General features: G+C 46.6%; 1 protein-coding gene and 1 non-coding gene across 3 annotated transcripts in view; both read left to right on the top strand.

Moving 5' to 3' along the window:
* The window catches only part of Arl15 (ADP ribosylation factor like GTPase 15), a 446458-nt gene that overhangs the window by 413524 nt on the left and 16958 nt on the right, over positions 1 to 15976 (top strand). The window lies entirely within an intron of this gene.
* LOC123456307 lies at positions 15111 to 15234 on the top strand. The gene has a single exon (XR_006634446.1). It is a non-coding gene; the product is annotated as a small nucleolar RNA SNORA32 (small nucleolar RNA).

The raw sequence follows: 15976 nt of genomic DNA on the forward strand, positions 1-15976 counted from the left end.
TCATGACTTTCCAGACAGGTGAACCCCACGCCTCCAGGAGCGCCAGCCCACCCCCCTTCTGGCTCATAGGGAGTTCCTTCCAGTTGCCACCTGAACACCAGGCAGCCTGGAGTCCTTTGAACCATGTGCAGATCCGTGGACCTCCTTTGCTGTGGTGTGAAGGTGTGGTCGGGACTGGACCTCGGTCAAGGCAGGGACGAGGGCACTGAAAGCCCCACTGGCTTTTCCTGTAGGAAGCTCAGCCAGCATTGTTCACTGACCCTCGCTAAGCATCTGCCCTACGTGGGTCCTGCTCTAGATGTGGGGGCTCAGCCAGGAGGGTGAGGTGGTGTGCTTTGGGCACGGCTCTTTGAACCCTGAGATCCGCCCTTGTCGTGGATACTTTGCATCCTGACCCTGGGGTACATAATGAATGAGAGGATCGATTCCCGTAGCACGTGCAATGGCCGGCTGAGCAGTCAGTCGTTGGGGGAGACTAACAAAGGAGGTGGGAGAGAAGTGGCCTGCCCCTCCTGAGTTGGGTGGGTCGTGCTTCTGAGGCACGACAGTTAATAACCCACAGTCTCCTGTGGGGACATGGCGAGCACCCCGAGGCACGCCGTCAAGTGGCACTGGCGCTGAGGTTGGTTGCTTAGAGGTACTGGTTTTTTCTAGCTCTTTCTTCTGTGCGAGCCCTGGGAAGTCCGCATCCTCCCTTCAGGTAATTTGGTTGCAACTTTTCCATAGAGGAGATAACTCAAGGATTTCATAGACTTAGGGCTGGAGAGATGGCTCAGTGGTTAAGGTGCTTGCCTGCAAAGCCAAAAGATCCCGGTTCAATTCCCCAGGACCCACCCAAGCCAGATACACAAGGTGGTCTGGAGACCCTGGCGCACCCATTCTCTCTCTCTCTCTCTCTCGTCTCTCTCTCTCTCTCTCTCTCTCTCTCTCTCTCTCTGTCTCTCAAATAAAATAAATAAATAAGAAGAATTTCGTAGACGCAAAGCTCGTGATGACCACGTACACGCTGGTCCACGTGCTCTAGTTCTCTCTGTGCCCTTCCCTGCCTGGCTCAGAAGAATGAGGAAGTGACGGAGCCCCTGGAAGAAGGGAGGAGTTAGAGGAGAGAAGCGCTCTTCCCAGAAACCCCGTCACAGGGAGAAGGTCTTGCCCAACTACCCTCTTACACCCCGCGGGCGCCTGCCTTTACCTTATCAAACCATGACCCCATCCAGGGCACCTCCAGAAGCACCCCATCTCCTCTCTCACTGAAAGAGAGCGAAAAGAAGGACGTGGAAGGTGTTTTTCATTTTAAGATTTATTTTTATTTGTTTATTAGAGACAGAGGGAGAGAGAGAGAGAGAGAGAGAATGGGCGCGCCAGGGCCTCCAGCCACTGCAAATGAACTCCAGACACACACACCACCATGTGCACCTGGCTTACGTGGGACCTGGAGAATCGAACCTGGCTCCTTAGGTCTCGCAGGCACGCGCCTTAACCGCTAAGCCATCTCTCCAGCCCACGAAAGATTTCTTAATCAACTTTTGGAGATGCACCTTGAAAGCCTCTAAACCATGACTGTCCCTTGAAAAGCACATTCCACACTGGATAAGGAGCCCGTAGCCAATGTGGGTATGTCCTGTCACTTACCAGCACCTGTCCTCTGGGGAGCCCAGTAGCTACACTTGGGTGCATCATGCTTTCTGTGACGCTCAGAGAAGCTCTGCGTGACTTTCTCTTCATATATGTGTGTGTGTACATATACATATACATATACATATATATATATTTTTTTTTTTTTTTTGAGGTAGGGTCTCACTCTAGCCCAGGCTGATCTGGAACTCACTCTGTATTCTCAGGGTGGCCTCAAACTCACGACGATCCTCCTACCTCTGCCTCCCGAGTGCTGGGATTAAAGGCGTGCGCCACCACGCCCGGCTTCTTTCTATATTTTTCTTATTATGCATTTATTTATTTATTTGAGAGAGAGAACAAGGCAGAGAGAGAGGAAGAATGGGCACACCAGGGCCTCCAGCCACTGCAAACGAACTCCAGATGCGTGCTCCAGGTTGCGCATCTAGCCAACGTGGGTCCTGGGGAATCAAACCGAGGTCCTTTGGCTTTGTGGGTAAGTGCCTTAACTACTAAGCCATCCCTCCAGCCTGCGACTTCCTTCCTATCTGGGCTGCTGTCTTTCCCTTCACTCTCTTGCTTAACTCCGTGTTAAAATGTCTTTAATAAAATTCTCAGCTCTGCTTCAAACTGGCTAGTCCCGAAATTGTTTTTCTGGCATCCAAGCCACAAATCCTGGAATTCGCCTGAGTCCGAGTCCCTAACGTATTTAAGGGAATTCTTCCAGCTGCTGAGAATGGCAGGGTGGTTCCACGTCTCTGTCACGGCAGATCAAAGAAGGAAAACGTCCTCTGCAGCAACACAGTGGCATTAAGGAGTGGCATTAGGGAGGAGGAAGGTGTCCAGGCAGGTATGATTCCAAGCCCAGTGAACCCTGCGAGGCACATCATATTTCTTTCTTTTTTAAGGGATCATTAATATGCCTTAAGTTAGAAGCAGACCCCTTACAGAACTCATCCAAATCAAACAGGTAGCAAAATGCGATAATGGGAGAGCCAGAGGTCTAGAGTGATTATATATATGTTAGTTTTTTGTTGTTGTTGTTGTTGTTGTTTTTGAGGTAGGGTCTCTCTCTAGCCCAGGCTGACCTGGAATTCACTATGTCATCTCAGGGTGGCCTTGAACTCATGGTGATCCTCCTATCCCAGCCTCCCAAGTGCTGGGATTAAAGGCGTGCGCCACCACGCCTGGGCTGGAGTGATATTTTGTTCAATGCTATATGTTTAGTTTCCAAAAGGAATATTTTCAGTTGAATCCAGATCACTGACAGGTCCTCTTAGGGGTGCCATGTCATGTGTGGGAGACCACTAGTGAGCCACAGTGTGTCAGGGTGTCAGGGAACTGAATGCTGCCCCGGCTAGCCATGGTGACCCTAACATCCCAAGGTAAGGGGGTGGCGTCTGGAATCCTGTATGCTTGGTGCTTCTCTCAAGGAGTGCCTCCTCGTCTACCTTGCCAGAGCGTATGCTTTAACTCCTGAGCCACCTCTCCAACCTTCAAATAATAGGATAGGCTGAAACGTAGTACTGATGATGTTTTCTTTTAATGAAACCATGTTTATTTTTACTGGCAAGTGGGAGAAATGCCCCCAGAATTATAATTGACTTTCTATATCATGCTTGTTTGGTCATTTTTGTCTTGAGGGAAAGGAGAGGAAATGTGATTATCGGTCACTGTCTAGAATAAATTAAAGCTTAAAAATATGCTTATGAGGGCTGGAGAGACGGCTTAGAGGTTAAGCGCTTGCCTGTGAAGCCTAAGGACCCCAGTTTGAGGCTTGATTCCCCAGGACCCATGTTAGCCAGATGCACAAGGGGGCGCACGCGTCTGGAGTTCATTTGCAGTGGCTGGAGGCCCTGGCGCGCCCATTCTCAATCTATCTCTCTCTCTCTCTCTCTCTCTCTCTCTCTCTCTGTGCCTCTTTCTCTCTCTGTCTGTCACCCTCAAATAAATAAATAAATAATGAACAAAAATACACTTATGAGGGCTGGAGAGACGGCTTAGCGTAAAGCTAGTTGCACAAAGGGGCACATGTATCAGGAGTTCATTTGCACTGGCTAGAGGCCCTGGTGCTCCCATTCTCCCTCCCTCTCTCTCTCTCTCTCTCTCTATATATATATATATATATATATATATATATATATATATCTTTGTTTATAAATAAATAAATAAAAATATACTTTAAAAACAGAAAACCTGGAGCGGGAGAGATGGCTTAGTGGTTAAGGGCACTTGCCTGCCAAGGCAAAGCACCCAGGTTCAATTCCCCAGGACCCACGTAAGCCAGGTGCATAAGGTGGCCCATGCATCTGGAGTTCGTTTGCAGTGGCTGGAGGCCCTGGCGCGCCCATTCTCTCTTTCTTTATGTGCCTCTTTCTCCGTCTCTGTCTCTCAAATTAATCAATCAATTTTGTTTGTTTGTTTGTTTGTTTGTTTGTTTGTTTGTTTGTTTCGAAGTAGGGTCTCACTGTAGCCCAGGCCGACCTGGAATTCACTATGGAGTCTCAGGGTGGCCTCGAACTCACCACGATCCTCCTACCTCTGCCTCCCAAGCGCTGGGATGTAAGGCCTGCGCCACCACGCCCGGCCGGTTAATTATACATTTTTAAAACCTGAATAAAGAGTTGTGGCTTCATGTTCTCCAGCGTCTGAAGCAGGACTGGCAGTGCTGAACAGGCAGGGTGGTGCAGGGAAGGCCTGCCAGGCACTTCTGCCACTTCCAGATGCCCACCGTGTGGCTGCCGAGTCTGAGGGAGGGTGTGCCGAGCGCTCTCCCTGCATGCCAGGCTTCGCCAGCGCACGAGCACGGCTGTATTGAAGCAATGTGTGCCAGGCCCTCCAGCCACTGCCAATGAACTCCAGACGCGTGCACCGCCTTGTGCATCTGGCTAACGTGGGTCCTGGGGAATTGAACCTGGGTCCTTTGGCCTTGCAGGCAAATGCCTTAACCACTAAGCCATCTCTCCAGCTTGAACTTTCCTCTTAGAGTAAATTATTTAATTAAAATAAAAATTTGGGGAGGAGGGTTGGAGAGAGAGCTTAGCCATTAACCCAGGTCTGACTGAATCCTCAGAACCCGTGTAAGCCAGACACACAAGGTGGCACATGAGTCTAGAGTTCATTGGTAATGGCTGGAGGCCCTGGCATACCCATTTTCTCTCTCCCTCTCTCTCTAATAAATAAATAAAATAATATTTTTTTTAAAAAAATGAATTTTACTCTTAAAAGAAGACCAGTAACAGCATGCCTTTAATCCCAGAATTTGGGAGGCAGAGGTAGGTGGATCGCTGTGAGTTCGAGGCCACCCTGAGATTATCCAAGTCAGCATGGGCTAGAGTGAGGCCTTGCCTTGAAAAAAAAAAAAAAAAAACCCAGTATGAGTGGAATGCCAGCAAATGAGACATTGTTGCAAAAGATAACCTAAGAAAGCAACTTTAGCATTCCCATCCTACAGATGGGCAACTATGGGTGTGGTATTTGTAAGAACGTGAGGAGAGAGTTCTGAGGTAGAGTGGTCACTTAGCCGTGATGTAGAAAGTAAGTCCCCTGAGTCGCAGCGGCTGCGGGACACCCAGTTGGTTAATCGCCTGTCTGTCAATCACTTGCATACAAGCTGAAAAGACCACAAATCCACATTTCTGGAGCCACATGGTCCAAAACAAAAAAAAGCACTTTATATTCAGCGTGAAATTCTTAAAAGTGAAACCCAGGCAGCAGATGGGAAGAATCGGGGAGGGGGGAATATTGGGTACGCAAGGGGCTCATGGTTTTCCATAGTGCTGTCTATGCTCTGTGCGGACCCAGGAATGTTTCGAAACACCCGTGATGCAGCAGGAACGAGCGTCTTCAGTGTGGACCAGAAGAGCCCAACGTGTAATGTTTTATGAAACCCACGAAGGCAGCCAGCGAGCTGTTCCATTGAGCCTTGCCTGCAAAGATTATTTCCTTATTTAGAGAGCTGGGGTTTTTTTTTTGGGGGGGGGGGTGTTCAAGGTAGGGTCTCACTCTGGTCCAGGCTGGCCTGGAATTCACTATGTAGTCTCAGGGTGGCCTCGAACTCACGGCGATCCTCCTACCTCTGCCTTCCAAGTGCTGGGATTAAAGGCGTGCGCCATCACGCCCGGCTTCAGAGAGGTGTTTTTGATTCCTGCACAAGCACTGTTTGACAAATTTTCTGTTTGAGTACTTGAAATAATTCCTTGCCTCGGTCACCTGTTTTGTGTGTGTATGTGAGAGAGAGAGAGAGAATAGACAGGTCAGTTCGTGTCTATCTCCACTTCGCGTGCGGTGTTCTCTCTCCATTGTGTTACACATCTTCACCTCTTCCTGAGTCCTCTTCTCTCCCCAGCCTGGATCGGACATAACCTATGTCCCAGTGGCTGGGGAGGTGACTGGTGTGGTCAGAACCAAGCAACCCCCATCCTGAAACACAATGCTCTTTGTTACAGACCCAAATCTTGCAACCTTTGGATCCTACGAGATACCGCTCCAGGTTTGTCAAGGCAGCGCGCCCCTTTTGAGTACGCCAGGACGCAATTCCGTCTGTAACCAGGTTACTACGCTCTTGGCGCCTGTGACTTTGGGTGAGAAGTCAGGATGCAAGTACTCTGGCAGCTGTGGGAGGTTGCAGCTTTCCCGGATGCATGGTGCAAGGTCTTGTGCTGCCTTTAACCACAAAGAAGTGTGCAGGTTACCTGTGCTTTGTGTCTAGCTGCAAAGCCGGAAGTCCAGGAAGCGAGGATGTATTTCCCAAATACTCATTTCTCCAGAGCTACGTATTTTCTTCTTTTCGTGTGAGAGATTAGATACGAACAGTCAAGCATGATAAAGTCTAGATCCCTTGTGCTAAAGATGATGAAAACAAGGTATTAGGTAATTGATTCGCCAGAACATAAACAAACAGGTGACCTCACGTCTATGCTTCATTGTACATTAGCCCATTATCCACACACCCTGTACTTGGAAGAAGACGGGAGGCGCAGGCTGTCATTTTCAGGCATTGGCATTTTGTAGTTTTGAGTTTCAGATGCCGTCATAGAATGATCACTTGACATACTGAAGAAGAATCAGAATGGCAAGGTTGTAAAGAAATGAAATGTATTCGTTTAAACGTGAAATGATGCTATTCTGAAAAGCGCTAAAATTTTCCCGTTCCTAGAAAACTGTTAGGTGTGAAAGAGAGTAACGCAGGACATTACTTAAGAAATGCGCAGGGCAGTCCTCCTCTTTGACACATGTCTGGGTCTAGGAAATAGGCATTAGTTCTCTTTAGAGATCGTTTTACAAGCCGGACGTCATGGCGCACACCTTGAATCCCAGCACTTGGAAGGCAGAGGTAGGAGAATTGCCATGAGTTCGAGGCCACACTAAGACTACATAGTGAATTCCAGGTCAGCCTGAGCTACAGTGAGACCCTACCTTGGAAAACCAAAACCAAAAATAAAAAAGAAAGAAATCATCTTACAAATTCATTCAGAATAATGCATTTAACTTTTTCAAACTTTTTTTTGTTTATTTTTATTTATTTAAGAACAACAGACAGAGAGAGAAAGAGGCAGAGAGAGAGAAAGAGAATGGGTGTACCAGGACCTCCAGCCACTGCAAACGAACTCCAGACACGTGCGCCCCTTTGTGCATCTGGCTACATGGGTCCTGGGGAGTCGAGCCTTGAACCGGGGTCCTTAGGCTTCACAGGCAAGTTCTTAACTGCCAAGCCATCGCTCCAGCCTGCATTTAACATTTTAGTTAAGCCTTCACCTAAGCAGTATCCAGTTTTATAACTGCTGCATGCTTTCATAAATGTGAATGTTTCTGCAGGAATCAGTAAGGATGTAGGTATGTGTGAGTGTGGGCTTGGACATTTTAATTCCATTTATCCAAATGCTGTTCTCCTTGGACTGAGCATCTGAGGTGAGAAATGCAAGGATCGATTCTGACAGCAGACATGCTTTCTGTGCCGCGCTCTCAACTTCAGACCGCAGTGAGTGCTAATGACTTGCCCTCTGGGAAAGCTCTGGATTCAGACTTGATGAAAAGTGTGACTGGAAATCAAGAGCAGTGAATACCCGGTCAGGAGCCCACTGGCCTGGCCTCAACCGGTAGTTGAACAGTTAGGAATGTGGCTCCTGGGTGTGGTTCAGTCATGAGCCATTGCTTAGCATGAGGGAAGTCCTGGGCTCCATCCCCAGCACTAAAAAAAATAAAAAGAAAGAGAGAAAAGAATTGATTAAAGTATTTTTTTTAAAAGGCATACCTATTTATTTTAATTTAAACATACAAATGACATTAATCTTTTTTTTTTAAGACAGCTTGCCTCACGAGTGTTGAGAACTGCAGTACAGATTCTTTTAAAGTTTTTTTTTTTTTTTGTTCATTTTTATTTATTTATTTGAGAGTGACACAGAGAGAGAGAGAAAGAGGCAGATAGAGAGAGAATGAGAATGGGCTTGCCAGGGCCTCCAGCCACTGCAAACGAACTCCAGAGCCATGCGGCCCCTTGTGCATCTGGCTAACGTGGGTCCTGGGGAGTCGAGCCTCAGACTGGGGTCCTTAGGCTTCACAGGCAAGTGCTTAACCGCTAAGCCATCTCTCCAGCCAGACACTAATCTTTTTATACTGGTTCAAGGCATTATCTCTTTGATGGCCACTAATTTCAGTTCTATATTCTGTCTCTAATATTTCGTACAACGCTGCTATTTCCTGTGATCTTCAGCCTCTGTTTCCTTTAAAGTCGAACAGCAAGGTAGAGACTCTTGAAGCAACGTGTATCCCTTCCTGCCAGTCCGTTTAGGAAACGTGTTACTGAAATCTAACTCAACAGCAGTTCGTTTTTCGGGACTTACCTTCAAGAAGTCCTTTGCATATCTTCCATTTAGTGCCTATAGAAGTGAATCCGTTCAAGATCATATTCCATCTGTCGGCAGCGCATGAGTCCAGCTACCTATTGCTAAGAGAACAGGTACGATCGCCGTGAGAATCGTGAAGCATTTTGGGAACAGTCCTGTGCAGACACAGCAGAAAACAATCCACCAGTCACAAGTATCTGCCATGGCATGGTGCAGCCCATGGGGCTCCCTGTGTGGGCGTCATCAAGCAATATATTGTACCAGCACAGTGGAGCACCCGCTAGCCCAGCCTTCATGATTAAGGGGATGTTAATCAACAGAGCCTCTGTTGTAACTATGCAATATTGTTTTGAAACTAATGAAAGGTTTGTCCTTATCTCTGATCGCTATGTATTTGACCTTCAGCCTCTCTCTTAAGTTATGGCAAATATGATTACTGTGCTGCCTTTTTCCTTCAAGGCACCAGTTTCTTCCTTGCTTCGTTCGATCCCTGTCAGTCTGTTCCGCTACCGATGCAGACTCTGTGTACAGAACTTACTTACCGTCACATCTGTAGCCCCACAGCTGGAAGCCATGACTGAGGTGTGGAGGAATGGGAACTGTGTTCCTCCGTGCGCTTGTTACCGTCTGTGTGGATGTACTGACTGCACCCTGCTGATATGTGTGGATTATTCACTTGGAACAAGAAAGGAGAGAGGTCGGGAGCAGGCAGGACCTGAGGAGAGAAACAACCCACAACACTTCACCCCAGCCCCAGCTAAACCCGCAGAGGAATTGGGGGAATGAGCAAGAGTGCTGCTTTCTCGGTGAACCTGATATCAATGAAGGAGACAGACACTGAGGACACTCAACACCTACCAAAGCAGAGATCCAGGGGCCCCCAAGAGCCCATCACTGAAGTAGACTTCAAACACACCCAGCATGGCTCAGGGAATTTTGGGGTAGAGGGGGGCAGAAAGATTGTTAGAACCACAAGTTGGGACGTTCAGCACAGAGACATTGCCTTCACCCCATAACTGATGATGCCCCCCCCCATAGTGCATGACCCACATTCCCCATGGGGTTGACCTGCATCCCCTACAAGGAGGGTCCCTTTGGAAAAGGGACAGGGATGAGGGAAAAGATGGTACCCACATATGCTGTTCACATGCTTAGTATGTCCATAACTAATTAAGAAGAAAAAGGAAGGACAAGGTTAGGAACCTGTGCTGTCCCATGCTAGCTCCTTCTCCAGGTCAGGACCTGAATCTCCTCAGTTCATGGAGGAACCTCACGGTTCTGAGCTTTAGCGTGGCCTTGGTCCCATGATTTTTTTTTTTTTTTTTTCTTTTTTGGCTTAAAAGACAAGCTCCAAGCAAGGTTTCTCAGTCAGCGGTATTGCTGACTTTGGGGAGGGGGGCCGGCTAGAGAGTTCTTTGTTGGGAGAAGAGGTAGCCTGAAACATCTGATTTTTGTTTTGTTTTCTGAGGCCGGGTCTCGCTTTAGCCCACGTTGACCTGGAACTCACTCTGCAGCCCAGACAAGCCTCAAACTCACACCTACCCATCCTCTTACCTCTGCCTCCCGAGTGTTGGGATTAAAAGAACGCACCACCACGCCCGGCTCCCTGCGGCATATAAATGCTCAGCGCCATCTCTAATCTGTACCTACGTGATGCCAGTCACGTCCTCCCCTCTGCCGGTCTCCATAGTGACAACAAAACTATCTCTTTTTTTAAAAAAAAAAACATATTAATTATTAGCCAGGCATGGTGGTGCATGCCTTTAATCTCAGCACTTGGGAGGCAGAGATTGGAGGATGGCCATGAGTTCGAGGCTACCCTGAGACTCCATAGTGAATTCCAGGTCAGCCTGGACCACAGTAAGACCCTACCTCGAAAAACCTATCTATCTATCTATCTATCTATCTATCTATCTATCTATCTATCTATCTATCATCTATCTATCTATCTATCTAATTTATTGACTGATTGACTTTGAGAGAAAGAGAGGGGAAGAGGCAGATAGAGAAAGAACGGGCACGCCAGGGCTTCCAGTCACCACACATGAACTCCAGACCCTATGCACCACCTCGTGCGTCTGGCTCATGTGGATACTGGGGAATCGAACCGGGGTCCTGGGGCTTCCCACGCAAGTGCCTTAACCACAAAACTATCTCTCCAGCCCCCAAACTGTCTCTTGTCAATATCCAATGTTTCCTGGGAGGTACGGTTGCCTCTCATCCTGTCCTAGTTGGTGATTGGTGGCCTTCCATGAGCGACAGGGCACCAGCTGGGCCCTGCGGCCACACCAGCAGAGCTGGGTGAAGGGCGTAGAGGCCATCTGGACCTGCCTCCCCGCGCGTCCCTTTCCGTCCACCCGTGAACTGTCCAGACTGTCTCTGGCCAGTTTTATGCTGAGTTTAACCAGTCCTAAGTGGGGAGGTTTCGGCTAAAATTCTTCGGGACGGATTACCACTCTGCTTTGCTTGCCTCCGACTTGCCCGTGAGCCTCTTTTCCAAGCTCATGTTTCTCAGTGGCCAGGCTATTAGGCTCCTGGCTACACTGCCGGCAGGGAAGGAAATTCTCTCCCCGTGACTTGCAGCATAGCACTCGGTGACAAGGCCACGTGCTCCCTAGACCCCGTGCTCAGAGATGTCAGAGGTGGTTGTCCATCTTCTGCTCGCCGCCACCGGGCTCCCCACCTCCCTGTTTTCCCTTCTCCCCGCTCACCGCCCCCCAGTGTTTCCATGGTGGCCTCTTGCCGGAGCCAGAGGACATGCCACTGATGAGAACGTCCCTTGCATGCCACTGCATCCGGACAGAGCCGTTGGCACCCTCCGCTGGCGGCCAGGCAACGCGCGGCTTGCCATATTCCGTTTAAGGCCCAAGAATTTGAACGTGCTCCAAACATCCAAATGTTGCCGTTGTCACGACAGAGTGCTGTCACAGCGCCACAGGCCGAGGTTAAACCTGTTCATTTGGGTTTTAGCTATTCCTTGGATTTTACGACGGCCGCCGTCGCTTTATCCCACCCCACGCCACGAGATGGACGCGAAATCCATCACAAAATCCAAATAAGGTGGAAAATGGGAAACTATTTGCCAGTTTTTTTGTGCGTCTTTAATGCTCTTTAACCATGGGTTGGCTGTCTGTTGCCTTACTTTTTTGCCGAGTCAGAGAACCCCCTTGTGGGGCAGCTGATGGGCTGATTTTAGGGATACCAATAGCGAGTAAGCAGGAAGAATAGCTAGAGCCAACAAAACCCGTGTTCTCCTGCTTGTCTGACAGGGTCGAAACTGCTTAAAGTGTGTCTGTGGCATGAAGCCTTATGTAACTGAGAAAACTGAACCAGAGGCATGGCCAAAAAAAAAAAAAAAAAGGCCTTTGAAAATAAGCAGTAGATTTTTAAGGAAGTTAAAGTATGAAAGAAGATCAGGAATTCTCATTCATGTGTCAGCTAACATCAAGCTACCTAGAATATTCCGGCGGGGGTGACGGGGGAAGGTCTTTAAGGGAAGAAATTTTACTCTGAAGCAAATGGGGGATTTGAAAAATACTAAGGTCAAGGTCTTCTTCTCTCGTGCATTTTACCCAGTCGGAGGTTAGGATGAGAAAGCAGTGATATTTTTGTAACACGAAAGCAGAAGTCCTCAGTACTGGAATGTCCTGGGACCCAGCGAAAGCTTTCAGCAAGACAAAGGGAGGATACAACTGCGCCCTGTGCTCTGCTCTCCCTGAGCCGCTGAGGCAGACACAACCACTGGTCATCAATGAGTTGGTTCTCGTTTTCCAGATGGTCCCTTAACTTCATAAAATACAGAACCCATAGCTTCACCTTGTCTTTTATAATACCGGGATATCCAGCCAGCCAGCCAGCCATTTCAATATGCACAGTTAATGGCTATTAAGTTTGAAGAAAAAAAAAAAAGCTTAAAAGAATTAATTTCACAGTGACTGCATCTAGTTAAGCAAGTCATTTAAGCAACACTTTGCCCGTGTGTGGCAGACCATTTTATAAGTTACTGGTAGCTTTACAAGCCTGTGTTTCAGACAAGCTAATTGGTTGTCTCTCATATGTGTTTGAGATTTTCACTCATTAACTGCCTCTCCTGTCTAGTGCATACTTGACCAGCTCCCATCCACATACGCAAGACTCTTTAAACAGCCATGTTGGACTGCCAGGAAAAAGTTTTTCATCGTTTTCCTCCTACTTACAGTACTTGCTTTCTTGAAGTAAAGGTGAATCATCACTGATCGACATCTCAAACATGGGAGAATAGGGTCACATAAAATACCCCCAAACTGCTCAGTACCCAAGAACAAATGCCCTTTGAAAGAGCGGAATAAAAAAAGGGTCACAGGGGCTGGAGAGATGGCTTAGCAGTTAAGCACTTGCCTGTGAAGCCTGAGGACCAGGTTCGAGGCTTGATTCCCCAGGACCCACGTTAACCAGATGCACAGGGGGCCGCACGCATCTGGAGTTTATTTGCAGTGGCTGGAGGCCCTGGCGCACCCATTCTCTCTCTCTATCTGCCTCTTTCTTTCTCTGTCGCTCTCAAATAAATAAATAAAAAATAAATAAAGGAATTTTTTTAAAAAAAAAAAAAAAAAAAAGGGTCACAGCTGCCGGGCGTGGTGGCGCATGCCTTTAATCCCAACACTTGGGAGGCAGAGGTAGGAGGACCGCCGTGAGTTCGAGGCCACCCTGAGATTCCAGGTCAGCCTGGACTACAGCGAAACCCTACCTTGAAAAACAAAGACAAAAACAAAAGAGAAAAAAAAAAAGGTTACAGGAAGGGAAGAGAGCCAAGAAAAAAAAAAACGAGGAGTGGAGAAAATGCTGTGAGGTTGAAGCCTGGCTGCGTCTGTAATTAACGACGTGTTATAGATTGTTATTGACAAACCGTATGTCTGCACCTGCATGCAAAGACAGGCGCACGACTAACGCATCCCTGTGTGCAGACTTTAGGGCTTTGCGTTTTCTGAGATAAGAATTGGAGGCCTTGTTTGGGCACATTGTAAAGGAACACAAGCGTTCTGCTGGTCTCGAGATTTCTGGAGTGGCTCTGTCTTCCTTGATACGTTGTTTCCTTTTCTATTGGCTCAACAGTTCATCTCAGCTTACCTGTGGGCACATGTGTGACAGAGTTTAAACCAGTGAGACCTACGGTTTTGAAGCCACTTGTGAAGTCCATTTGCCTGCTGGAAACCTTGGCCTGATCAGTTAGGCAGAGTGATGACTCCTATCCAGTATTCAGATTTCTTCCTTTACTGTCATCTTAATGTGGACTGAAATACAGGAATTGTTTCATTGTCTCTTTTTATGACAGGGCAGCTCATCAAGTCCGTTAAAAAAAAAAAAATTGAGTATCCTCCGTGTCCAGAAACATACTTTTTTTTTTTCATCGTTTGTTCCTTTAAGGAACTAAGGTTTCATGCACGTAAAAAAATATTAGAGGGCTGGGGAAATGGCTTAGCAATTAAGGCATTTGCCTGCGAAGCCTAAGGACAATGGTTTGATTCCCCAGGACCCACGTTAGCCAGATGCACAAGGGGGCACATGTGTCTGGAGTTCGTTTGCAGTGGCTTGAGGCCCTGGCATGCCCATCCTCTCTCTCTTTCTCTCTCTCTCTCTCTCTCTCTCTCTCTCTCGCTCTCAAATAAATAAATATTTTTTGATTAGAAAATTGTTCCCCAAATCTGGGTTATCCTATAATTGAAACTGGAGTTTCACCACAGACTTGTAGAGACACTTCATCCCCGTTGAGCCTTGATATGCTAACCTATTAATTTATATAAGAATTATTTATAGTCTTGCTATAAGAAAAACATAATGGCTCCTAGAACTAAAAGCTCACAGGTTGTGGGCCTTGGGTACAGTTTTTCCAGAGGTCTATGAGTTGATCAGATTCTTTTTCATGTAGCTCCCTTGCCCTTCGCTTCCTGCATGCATCAGCCGGGTCCTCCAACTTTCTTTCTTAGCTTCCTTGATTATGGCCATTAGACGTCCACCCACAGCCCTCGGTCTGTCTTCCTGGGCACTCAGTCACCTCCTGTCAAAACTACCTATGTCTCGAGCCTCAGTTCAGAGGGGCGTGAACCCCGAGTACACTGGTCTCTGCCACCGCAGGGCGTTCCAGGTCTGGGAACAAGTAGATCCCTTTTATCTTTTTTAAGCCTGTTTGAGTTGGGAATTCTGTTTCCTTGAGCCTGGCAGGCCTGTTCAAGTATCCGGTGCTAGACGTGGGTACGTAATTAATCATCTCAAAGATACAGAACTGATTACGTGAATGAAGGGAGGAAAAAAGTAAGGCAGACGCTTCTGTCTCCTGACTGTAAGGTTCTGTCCCTGTGCTCTGACTGGAAACAAACCAAAACAACAACAACAAAAAAATACACTATTTGACAGTTGGGCTTTGTGTCTTCTATTTCACTAACTCTTGTGAATATAGAAATTGCAAATTGAGATATACATCATCCAACTGGATTTTATTTTTTACTTTTAAGAGCTACAGTTCTACAAAAAAGAGAAGAAAGTTATGAAAAGAATATAGAAGTCTCCCTACTCAAATCAGTCAATAAAGGGAAAGAGATAGATAGATAGATTAGATTAGTAGATAGATAGATAGATAGATGTGCAGTAACACTAAAATGGCATTAAAATAAATATTAATGGTCTTTACCAAGGTTTTTAGAATGCAGTTTCTCATTTGCTGTGGACATGACTGTTAAAAAAAAAATCCCCACTAGGTTTTATATATGCTATTTGGCTAGCAGTCAATCTATTGGGAACATTTAAAAATAAATAAATAAATATTAGTTCAACCTTAGTAGATAGGAAAAAGAAAATCAAACTAAATTCAAGTTAAGGAGAAGAAGGAACAATAAAGATGAGACTGAGAATAAATGAAATAGAGATCAGGAAGCAATAGAGAAAATAAATAAAACCTAAGTTAGGACTGGAGAGATGGCTTAGTGGTTAAGGTGTTTGTCTGTAAAGCCAAAGGACCCAGGTTCCATTCTCCAGGACCCACGTAAGCCAGATGCACAAAGGGTCGTATGCATCTGGGGTTCGTTTGCAGTGGCTAGAGGCCCTGGTGCGCCCATTCTCTCTCTCTTTCTTTCTCTGTCTCTCTCAAATAAATAAATAAAAATAAACAAAAATAATTTTAAAAAAAAGAAAACTTCAAACCAGTATCTCCTGTGAATATAGCCATAGTATTCCTCAACTGGTACTAACAAATGAATCCAGAAACTTATGAAAAAGGGTTATAATTGTAATGACCAAGTAGGTTTGATACCAGGAATGCAAGACTGTTTCAACATAGAAAAACAAACAATATGTGCTATTAATAAAATAGGGACACAATATCTATCTCAAAAGATATAGAAGTTATGTGACAACACATGCCCCGAAAATTCCACTCCTAGACTAAAAAACATTCAAGAGAAATGAAATTTTATGTACACAGAACAACTTGAAAACATAACACATAATTGTCACAAGGCAGAAGTAACTCAACTACCCGTCCACAGATG

This window comes from Jaculus jaculus, chromosome 20 (genome assembly GCF_020740685.1).
Source record: "Jaculus jaculus isolate mJacJac1 chromosome 20, mJacJac1.mat.Y.cur, whole genome shotgun sequence".
NCBI lineage: Eukaryota > Metazoa > Chordata > Mammalia > Rodentia > Dipodidae > Jaculus > Jaculus jaculus.